We start from the raw sequence: 11643 nt of genomic DNA, 5'->3' as shown, positions 1-11643 counted from the left end.
GACATCAACTCGATGCATGGTAACCATGTTCTGTCCTGTCTCACTAATCACCTGCAGGTGGCGCTGGTGGATCTTCCGGCCAACCTGCCAATGGCACGGGCTCGAGGATCCTGCTTCTTCTTGTATGTATGTATGTGCCATTTAGCAGACGCTTTTTTGTTAGGCACCTGCCCTTCTCCAGCTTCATCCACTGTGGTGGACAGTGGAGACCATCCAAAACAACGGTGCAGTTACACATTTCCATTGTATGATAGGAGTCCAGACCCAGAGGCTATTCTCCAGGAGCTGGGAGTACCACCACATGCACCTCTAGGTGCATGACAGAGACCACCTCAGACAAGCACTAGGCATTCTGGGCAGAACACAGAGTGGTTTACAAACGTGAACAGGTTACTAGGCATATTGCCACAAGAAATAAGCTGTCTAGAAGATATGTTTACAAGCTAGAAAATGCATGTGAAGGTCCATCGACAACTCTCATAGTTGACAAACATGGGAGTCTGGCTAGCTACTGCTAGCTAACTACGTTTGACAGGGAGAATTAGCAGCCTGTACGAATACATAGAGCGTAGGCACGAGACAATCAGCTTCCAGATCGAACAACAGGAACAAATACGTTTTTTTTAAGTAGCTTTTATATTGTATATTATTTTAAATACGTTTTCGCATTGTTTTACGAGAGGCTTTCTTTTCCATACTGAATGAAAATGGGGTCCTGTCTCCTTAACGGTTTTTGGCGCAGCATGATGACATTGTCGCAGAATGAATGATGATCTTTCTGTATTCGTTTTGTAGTTTTCTTTATTAGACGTTGTTGCAGTCACTTTCTTATTATGTTGATAGCTGAACTTGGGCTATAATTAATAATGGATATGCCACTGGCATTGGGGTACTATAGACTAGGCTACAGCTGCTGTTTATATTCGCCTGATCATGGGCTAGACTAATAGTTATCAAATGGTATTCTAAGCAAACCTTGTGATTCCACATCTAAGTTTGATTTTGAATAGGCCTAGTCATTTGAAGGCAATTGGTCTTTCAAACGAAAGAACAAATCTCATTGACATGGCATATATTTTAAATAAATTCCATTCATTTGGCAGACAATCGAAGATATAATGACATAAAGGAACTGAAATAAAAGCGGGGTCTTTAAAACAGACCAGTGCAAGCGTAGTGCGCGCACGGGTCAGCTTTCGCTCGCTCATCTGAACGTAACTCGGGTTGACACAGTTTGACCCGTCAATACCCTACTCTGCCAGTCTTTGTTTTGCACTTTCTTTCATAAGCACTACATTTTAGCCTTTATATTTAGCCAAATTGATGTTATATGCTCATGTTTATCAATACCTTACTATCTATTTTATATCCTTACTTTTTTTTCTCCATGTGTTCTTAATTTATTTAGTCATAGGAACTTGATATGTTCCGTGGGGCCTTTATTTAAAGAGTCCCTTTTATGTGTTTAATGTACTCTGCTAGAGCTTAGTGAGGGAAAAAAGCTGACTGATCAACAAAGGTGCTTTTCTATAGCTCTCAGAGGAGAGCACTTTGAAAGGAGGAGGCGGTCATGTTTTTGTTTATATTGCTTTGGATGTTTGCAAACATTGTCAGCCTATTTGCTAAATTAGCCTATATTTTCTTCCTTAAAATTCCACTGGGTAATGATCTGGATTGTAATTTCTGACACATACTTGAAGTCTGCAGTGATAGACTCATTGTCAACAAAGTTTTCGAGATGTTCAGTGGGCTCTGCGGTGTGGGGTTATCCCCTGCCCAGGCCTTGGTCTATAGAAATAGTAAATCGAGAGATTTTACAGTCAGATGAGCAGCAATAGATTAATTTGTTTAACGCTGCCTGGTACAAAGAGAGTCTAATCTTCGCTTTCTTCAATGGCTTTAACCTCAATGTCAGAGAGCGGAGCAACGTCTTGGAGACCCGTCTCTCGAAGGCGCACGCAGTGTCACCTGCCCAGCCACAGGTGCACCCCCTTCACTTAGGCTGCTTCTCAATGTTTTAGCTGCAGGAAATGCAAAAAAGCATAGGTCAGAGGTTGCAAGGGAGGCGGTTGCTATGTTATAGCCTGGTTTGAGGATAAGAAAGCGAGTGCTCGTTGGTGGGTCGTGAGAGAGGAGAATAGAGGCAGCGCTTGAGAAAGCTTTGGGGCTTCATTTGTTACAGAAAACACAAAAAAAGACTCAAAGTTAAAAAAGAGACCTCTGACAGAGCGAAATGTCTCTGTCACTCAATGCTGTGTTACTTATGTGTGTGGGGGTGGGGGGTGAGTGTGAGTGTGTAGCCTGTAGGGTAAGGGGTGTTGGAAATAAGCTACATTGCACTTTTTGTATATTTACAAGTTCTTGTCCTGAAGGCATGTATCTGGAGGAAAAACAAAACTTAAACACTTCTCGGCTTTGCCTGCCCTGTTTCACAATGATAATTTGAGGCCTCAATCTCCAAAGTTGTATATCCTTTCTACAAACCAAACCATGAATTTGTATAGACCTCTAAGTCTGGTAACAGTGTGAAACTTATTAGGAACCTATAAGCATTTTATGATGAGTAACATAGTAGGAGGCCAATTGCATATAGGCTGTTTGTAGTGCTGTGGTGTCTGGGCAGCTAAACAACATAATGATTGAGCTCAACCATTCAGCAAGCTGGGCAATGGTAAAAATGTAGAGAAACGTGGGGGTACTAACTGCCAATGTTAAAGAGAGGCCTATTTAAATATAATTCTTTAAAGGGGAATCTGAACAAAAAAAGTGCGTCGTTTGCGAGTAGCAGGTGGATGATTGTACACGGTTGACTGACTGGAAAGAAAGATGCGCTCCCCGAAAGAGCATTCATGGTGGAGAACGCGAGCTTCCTCATTTCCTAATTAGCGCACAAATTCTGGCACCCTGCGTTGCAGCGACACCCCAACAAAAAGGTAAGTTACCACAAGGGAACTTTTCTGTATCCCCTCAAAAGAGACTGTAACAATTCAACACAATGTTTCTTTTACATCTTTCTTCTGGTCTTCATCCCATTGGCCTTCTATGGGTGAGGCTGGTTTTCCCAAGGACAAACCTTCAACCATGTTTCTGCAAATATACAGAGATGTAGCCAGGCTGTGGTGCTGTCTAGCAACGGAATGAGTTGCTGATCAAATTAAACGTAGCATAACACCCCCACCCCTCTCTTGCAATTCATGTCTCAATTCATTCATACATTGCAAAAAACATGTATAGGTCTCTATAGCTTAGTCTACAGTAAATGGGAATGATTGTTATGTCCTTCTTGATTGGCATTTTTTTATTCACTTTTCAAACGAATTATTCCCTTTGTCGCCCTAATAATCCACCATTCAACGGATTAGTCTGGTTTAAGAACTAGACTATTCTCACTTGCGTCTATCAATTCCATAATCATTTATATTTTATTGTATGTTTAGTGATCAGAAGTTGAGGTTTGAAGCCACATGAAACAGGTCAACAATGTCTTAATATTTATTTTTAAGTATACATTTCAGTATAAAACCTATAGTCTATTACTACTGTAAAATTCTTATTCTAAGTAATGATGTCGGCTAATGATTTAGAAAATGATTTATATTATGCCGTAGTCACTCTATTGTTCTTCTGTGCTGCTATGCTACATGTAAGCTATGTACTGTATCTGCAGGTACAGAACAAACACAATGAACTCATTTATTATTGGTGTGTTATACAGGGCTCATCAGAAAAAGAGACCACGGTCTCAGCATGACTCCCTGTGAAAATAAAGTGAAAATAAAAATGTAAAGTAGGTATATTATATTGAAAGGAAACTTCAAAAAGCAGTTCGTTTACATAGCTGTTATTCGGCTTGTAAGTACATTGTAACAATTATTCTTTTGATGCATTGTACTTGTCAATAACCCTGATTAGACAACCCACTTGTAGGCTACTTCAAAAATAAAAATGACAGTAATAGGAATATTGTGTATTCTACATTTTGTCCAAATTCTGTTTCAAATGACGTTCTACTGTATATACTGTTAATTTATACAGGTAATTTAATTACACAATAAATTTAGGATTTATCAGAGATGGTATTTATGTTCAGAAATGATTTACATTATTTGCGTGATATTCAAACTTGGTACAAGTATTTTAATCCACTAGCCTGTCCTATGTATTCATGTAACACAAAACATTCAGACAAACTGTCCTCTTGTACCATATGATTTAATGTGTATGATGATTTACACCATACTCAACATGTTCAGATGGTTATGCATTGTGATCTACTTGAGCAATCTATTACAAATTAAACAGTCACTTCTTAAGCAAATATAAATAAGCTTCAAACAATTGTGGTTGAGACAAATTGTCTTGGGAAATGTTACAAATCATCATATACCTCAATGTTTTGTAGAAAACTGACAAAACAAGTGTCCAGATGTGAATTTATGAGCCATAAAATGAACCAATTTCAGAAACTATTGTCACTTACCACAATAGTTATTTTGACTTTATAGTTACTCAAATGGTCCTTCTATTTAGCACCACCGCACCACAACAAAATGTAACAAGATATATGAATTTGCATTTGCATTACAGTTTATCAACTTCATATATCCATACCACTAGTTAGAGGTTGAAATTTGTCTCAGGGAAACTCCTGGACTGTTAACCTCCAGGGTGTTTTTTCAGAAAAAAATATTCTCCTGACATTGTCTCTGTGCACTCTCACTTCGGTGTGTTTTCTAGGTGTTTTTCATTCAAATAAAATCAAGGCTAATGCTTCATTAGCAGTTATTTTTACATAATGATCATCATGATGTTAACGCAATTACCAGGCTCTCAGTGTACAGGGTGTGAAAGGTATAATTACCCTGTAGCATGCTGGGAAATAGTTGGAGGTGTCTTTGGGCAGGTGGTCCGGGAAAAGGGAGTCACGCACAGGGTATGCCGAGGCAGGCAATTACTAGATAAATGTCACTTTAATAAATGTTGAGGTACATTTGGAAATGCAGAAAACAGAGCTTGCTGCCTAATGGGTGCTGCACTGAATCCACTTGAACAAGGGAATGATCTGAAAGAGGGTTTAATTAACACAAGCTACATGATCCAGAGAGGGACAGACATAATGTTAGAGTGAGGGGGAGAACGCTACAGGGATAATGTGAAAATTAGAGTAGGAGAGGGAGGGAGGGAGGGAGCGAGAGATATGAAGGTGAGCATAATGTTTTGTACCACCTGTTTTCACTCGTTTATAATCCCTCACGCATATTTGACATAGACTTACATATCAATGACACACACATACAGAACCAGTCAAAGGTTTGGACACACCTACTCATTCAAGGGTTTTTCTTAATTTGTACTATTTTCTACATTGTAGAACAATAGTGAAGACTTCAAACTATGAAATAACACACATGGAATCATGTAGTAACGAAAAAGTGTTAAACAAATCAATATATATTTTAGATTTTAAATTCTTCAAAGTAGCCACACTTTGCCTTGATAGCTTTGCACACTCTTGGCATTCTCTCAACCAACTCCACTTGGAATGCTTTTCAAAACAGTCATGAAGGAGTTTCCACATATGCTGAGCACTTGTTGGCTGCTTTTCCTTCACCCTGCAGTCCAACTCCTCCCAAGCCATGTCAATTGGGTTGTGGTCGGGTGATTGTGGAAGCCAGGTCATCTGATGCAGCACTCCATCACTCTGCTTCTTGGTCAAATAGCCCTTACACATCCTGGAGGTGTGTTGGGTCATTGTCCTGTTGAAAACAAATGATAGTACCACTAAGCGCAAACCAGATGGGATGGCGTATCATTGCAGAATGCTCTGGTAGCCATGCTATTAAGTGTACTTTGAATTCTAAATAAGTCACAGACAGTGTCACCAGCAAAGCACCATCACACTTCCTCCTACATGCTTCCCGGTGGGAACCACACATGCGGAGATCATCCGTTCACCTACTCTGCGTCTCACAAAGACACGGCAGTTGGAACCAAAAATCTCAAACAGATTTCCACCGGTCTAATGTCCATTGCTCATGTTTCTTGGCCCAAGCAAGTCTCTTCTTCTTATTGGTGCAGTAGTGGTTTCTTTGCAGCAATTCGACCACGAAGGCCTAATTCACGCAGTACTTCTGGACAGTTAATGTTGAGATGTGTCTGTTATTTGAAGTCTGTGAAGCATTTATTTGGGCTGCCATAATATGGACTTGACCTTTTACCAAATCGGGTTATCTTCTGTATACCACCCCTATCGTGTCACAACACAACTGGTTGGCTCAAAAACATTAAGAAGGAACGAAATCCCACAAATGAACTTTTAACAAGGCACACCTGTTAATTGAAATGCATTCGAGGTGACTACCTTATAAAGCTGGTTGAGGGAATGCCAAGAGTGTGCAAATCTGTCATCAAGGCAAAGGGTGGCTACTTTGAAGAATCTCAAATATATCAAATATATTATATAAAATATAACACTTTTTTGGTTACTACATAATTCATTTACATTTAAGTCATTTAGCAGACGCTCTTATCCAGAGCGACTTACAAAATTCCATTTGTGTTATTTAATAGTTTTGAAGTCTTCACAATTATTCTATAGATGTAGAAAACAGTACAAATAAAGAAAAACCTTGGAATGAGTATGTGTGTCCAAACATTTGACGGGTACTGTACATATACACATACACACGTATACACACACAGGCGCACACACACACACACAAACACACAAATTAGCTAGTACATAGAAATTCCGATACAGCCACTGAATTTACATTATATACATTAAATATTGTGTAAAACCCTTACATGTATCAATGCTCAACTATATTACACTTATATTCCCCCCACAATACTTGTGCGTGTGTTTGTGTGTGTTTGTGTGTGTGTGCACGCACATATTATTATTGTGTATATAGAATTTCTCAACAAGCTCTTACATTCTGATGTCAAAATTAAACATTCATCCATCAAATTGTTTTAAATTGTTTTAAATGTCAATTTTAGAAGTGTTTATGGTTAGGTTTCGGCATTAACTCCCTATTTTTTAAGGTTAGGGTTAAGTTTAGGAATTAACTCCGAATGGTTAAGTTAAGGGTTAAGGTTTGGGAAAGGCTTAAGACAAAAATCTGAAAAACAACTTTCCATCGCTGGATTTGAATTTGCTCGCCCATTCTCAATCCCCGTCCACAACACCCTAGCAAAGTCGAAACCTACTTGGAGGTAACAGCGCTCACTGTTGCCCCTAGTGGCCAGTTTCCACGTCATCTCCCAACATCCTCAGACATGGATGGATGTCGAATACTGACTTGTATCACGGTCGACCTGGCCGGAATTTCTATAGGGATGTATGGTCCCTGAATATAACATTTTATTATATATTATCTTATTATCTTATTGTAGGCCGTCATTGTAAATAAGAATTTGCTCTTAAACTGACTTGCCTAGTTAAATAAAGGTTAAATATATTTTTAAATGATAATAATTTAAAAAATATAGTCCTTGCATACAAAGTAGTTTTTATACAAGTTGTATTTGTTATTCCATAGTGTATTGTGACGACCCTCCCACTCTGTCTGCCGTATTCTCTCTTTGTTCTTGTTTCCTTATTAGGATGCCTGTGGGCGGAGTTGAGAGGGTCGTCAGCTACATGGGAAACACCTGGGCCTGGTGTCTCCCAGGATTAACACACCACTTCCCCATCCATGGAAGAGACTCTCTCCATGCAGACACCTTGACAGATTTTGTTGTGTATCTTGATGGTTTATTGTCTATGTGTTAGTTGCCTGTGTCTGCACTATATATTTAACTTCAGTTTCTCGGTCACTTGGATTTTCTTTTTTCCTTGTCTTGGAAGAGAACGTGTGCCGGGTGCCCCATTCTCCTTGCGGAGATGGCGCAATATCCGTCAACGCGGTCAGTCCCTGGGATTGGGCTGGCCAACACGATTCGGTTTGCTTGGAAGGAAAAGGAGTTGGAGCCTTTAGGACGGGAAACTTTTGGAAGGATAATATTGATGGGGATTCTAAAGCTGACGGTGAAGGACGTATTTTGCTTCCAAGGCAACTCGTTGGAGGGAGCATACGACGTGGCACGACATACAGAGGAGAAACACGATGATATCCTGAGAAGGGCAAGAGCAGTGGGAGGTGAGAGGCTGATGTGCCACTATGAAATAACAAGCCTGGCGAGGAACAACTTTAGAGTTGTAACTGTCAACATTTACAACCCTTACGTTAAGGACGAAGAGGTGAGGGCCTTTCTGGGGAGATACATGGATAACATCTCAGCAAGGCACCTCAAAGACTCCCTTGGGTTTTGGAATGGGAGGAGAGGCTTCCAGGCCCTCCTCAGGGAGGACCCAAAGGGACATGGTGGCTACCTCCATCCTCCTAAGGCGTGCCATGGGTGTGGCTCGTCAGCACACCTGTGGCGGGGGTGCCCGGCTCGTCAGAGGTCATCTGCGGCTGGGTGGGGGAGCAGGAGCGGGGGATGGGGGAAGAAGAGGAGGGGAAGGAAGGACGCCTCATGACCAGAGTACAGGCCCAGAGGGGAAGGCCGCAAGGAAGAAGGAGGAGCAAGAAGTGGCGAACGGAAGAGAGAAGGAAACGGAAGGCACGGGAGTAGGAGAACCGGGAAGAGAGGAGGGAAAAGCGTCAGAAGAAGGCAAGCGAGTGGAGGAGCATGAGAGAGAAGAAAGCAGGGGCCTCCCGGGTGGTGCAGTGGTTAAGGGCGCTGTACTGCAGCGCCAGCTTTGCCATCAGAGTCACTGGGTTCGCGCCCAGGCTCTGTCGTAACTGGCCGCGACCGGGAGGTCCTTGGGGCGACGCACAATTGGCCTAGCGTCGTCCGGGTTAGGGAGGGCTTGGTCAGTAGGGAAAGTGCCCTGGTGGAAGAGATGAGGGGTATGGTGGAGGAGCTGGCGGGGGGAGGGTGGTATCTCTCCACTGCCGCCATCACCAAAGAAGAGAGTGAAGAGGAGGGTGCGATTGGCCGACAGTGAGAGGGAGGGGATGGCCAAGAGATCGATGGGGTTGCTGCTGCTTTCCCCAGGCCCTCAACTCCTGTTGGGTGGGGACCCACCTAACAAGGCCCAGGACTGGGTAGAGGAGGAGGTGGGGAGTTTTTTGTTTGGGGACTCAGCCTCCCCTATTTTTTCCCAAACCAGCTACAGCGGGGTTGATGAGATGGAGGAAGAGGGGGGGACGTCGGGAGTACGGATGGTGTTCCCACCGGTAGATATGGAGCAGGGGAGTATCGGGGGAGTCTCCTGGTTTTTTTTCTGTCTGGGTTTAGTATTTGAGTGAAATTTTTGATGTTTTTATTTTATTATTTCATGGGGTCTAATTTAACTTTTGTTAGTTTAAATGTAAGGGGTTTAAGGTATTTTGTTAAGAGGAGGGTGGTTTTTAGTTATTTGGGGTTTGATTTTTGTTTTTTACAGGAGGTTCACCTGAGGGATGGAGGGGATGTTAGTAGGTTTAAGAGGGAGTGGGACAAGGGGGAGTCGGTTGGGGTTATTGGGGGGTGCACTCATCGGGGGTAGGGATTTTGTGTGGGCACAGGGAGGTAAAAGTGGAGGGTTCTTTAGTGGTGATGCAGGGAAGGGTTATGGGGGTGGATGTTACGATAAGGGATTGTAAATTTAGATTAGTGGTGGTGTATGGGACACAGGTGGCGGCAGACAGGAGGGAGATGGTGGACTGTCTGGTGCCCCTGTGCGTCACAAATAGGTAATTAGTGATAGGGGCTGATTTTAATATAGATTTAGGAATAGGGGGGGATAGCAATGCAGGCGCCAACACCGGGCTAATGGCTTGCCATGGTCTGGTTGATGGTGGCCTGCACACTACTCCGACAATGGCTGGTCCTACATGGCGCAACTCTAGGGGGGTTGCGCGGAGGCTCGACTATTTTTGTACCCAGGTCTTTGGGTAAGTTGTCTGGGCGGCTGTTGCCTGTTTTTTTTTTTCAGATTACGATGGGGTGCTCCTGCAGGTGGGGTCGCCAGTCTGCCTCTTCGGTAGGGGGTACTGGAAGTTAGATCGGGATGTGCTAGAGGAGCAGGCTTTCGTTGACGCTTTTTTTAGTTTCTTTTGGAGGCTTGAAGGTGTCCGGTCCATGTGTGAGGGGGTGTTAGAGTGGTGGGAATTAGTTAAGGTGAGGATTAGGGCTTTTATAATAGGGTATTGCAAGAGGAAAAAAAGGGAGGAGAGGAGGGAGGTGGATCGTATCCAAAGGTTAATTGAACTCGAGTACGAGGCAGGCAACCTCGGCGGGTCTTTTGACTGGGAGAGATCCGCAACCCTAAAGGCGCAGCTCAGGGAGCTGCAGGAGCGGAAGGCTCGAGCTTTCCTGGAGCTTGCGCATAGTGGCTTTCTAGAACACAATGAGACTTGTTCCGTTATGTTCTTTAAGTCGGTTAGTGCCAGTCAGAGTAGGAAGGTAATATATGGCGTTAGGGAAGAAAATGGTAGTATAGTTAGAAAACCAGAGGAAATGGTCAGGGTGACAACTGACCATTTCCAACGTTTATTTAAGGAAAGGGAAATAGATGTAGAGCAGGGAAATGTGCAGGGAAGCGCTAGATCAGGCGAAAGCCTTTGATCGCGTGAATAGATCTTTCCATTCAGAGTGTTAGGTAGATTAGGATTTGGGGAGAAGTTCATAGGATGGATCCGTACATTATATGTCGGAGTGGGGTGCCGAGTTAGTGTAAATAGTCACTTGGGTGACGTTTTTGACCTCTCGTCTGGGGTCAGGCAGGGGTGCCAACTCTCGGCTCTCCTCTTCGTTCTGTTCATGGAGCCTCTGGGGGCTGCCATTAGGGCAGACACAGGGGTGGAAGGCTTGTTGATCCCTGGAAGTGGTGGGCTGCGTGTTAAGATGACGCAGTACGCCGACGACACTTCCTTGCTGCTGTGCAAGGATTCGTGCCTGACAAGGTCCCTTGCCATCATTGGGGATTTCACCCGAGCGTCGGGAGCGGTTCTGAACCATGTAAAGTCTTCCGTTAAGATTTTCGGAAGATGGCGCGGTAGGACGGATGTGCCCGTGGGGTTCTCTCTCTGCGAGGGGGCCCTGAGGATTCTCGGGGTCCATTTTGAGACCTCCGGCTCAGCGACGCTGAACTGGAACATGGGTATCGCAGTGGTACGGAGAAAGCTAGCGATGTGGAGGGCTAGGTCTTTGTCTTTTATGGGCAAGGTCCTGGTCATAAAGGTGGATGTGTTGCTGTCTCTTTTGTATTTGGCGTACATCTACCCATTGCCGGCTTGTCTGAGGAGGCCTCTAGTGAGGCTTGTGTTTCAGAACATGGTTAAGACAGAGAGATTGGGGGGTGGAAGGGATAGTGAGGAGGGTGGAAGGAGACTTGAGTGGGAGGATGAAGAAGGAGGAGAGGAAGTGGGGGCAGCATGCTGTCCGGGAGAGGTGGAAGGAGGGTTTAGGGCTGGGTTTCATTTAGATTTGTAAGGGGATAGATTAGGGATGGGGAGATAGGGAAAGGTAGTTTGTAGGATGACGGGAAGGGAAGATGCTCCCCTGAGGTTTTGTTTTGGGGTTTTTGTTTAGTTAAATTAAAATATAATAATAATAATAATGAATGTTATTGAACGTAATAAATTATTTTATTTTTTAAAACAA

The sequence above is a fragment of the Oncorhynchus keta genome, chromosome 6, assembly GCF_023373465.1.
Source record: "Oncorhynchus keta strain PuntledgeMale-10-30-2019 chromosome 6, Oket_V2, whole genome shotgun sequence".
Lineage (NCBI taxonomy): Eukaryota > Metazoa > Chordata > Actinopteri > Salmoniformes > Salmonidae > Oncorhynchus > Oncorhynchus keta.
This window is presented reverse-complemented; position numbering follows the sequence as displayed.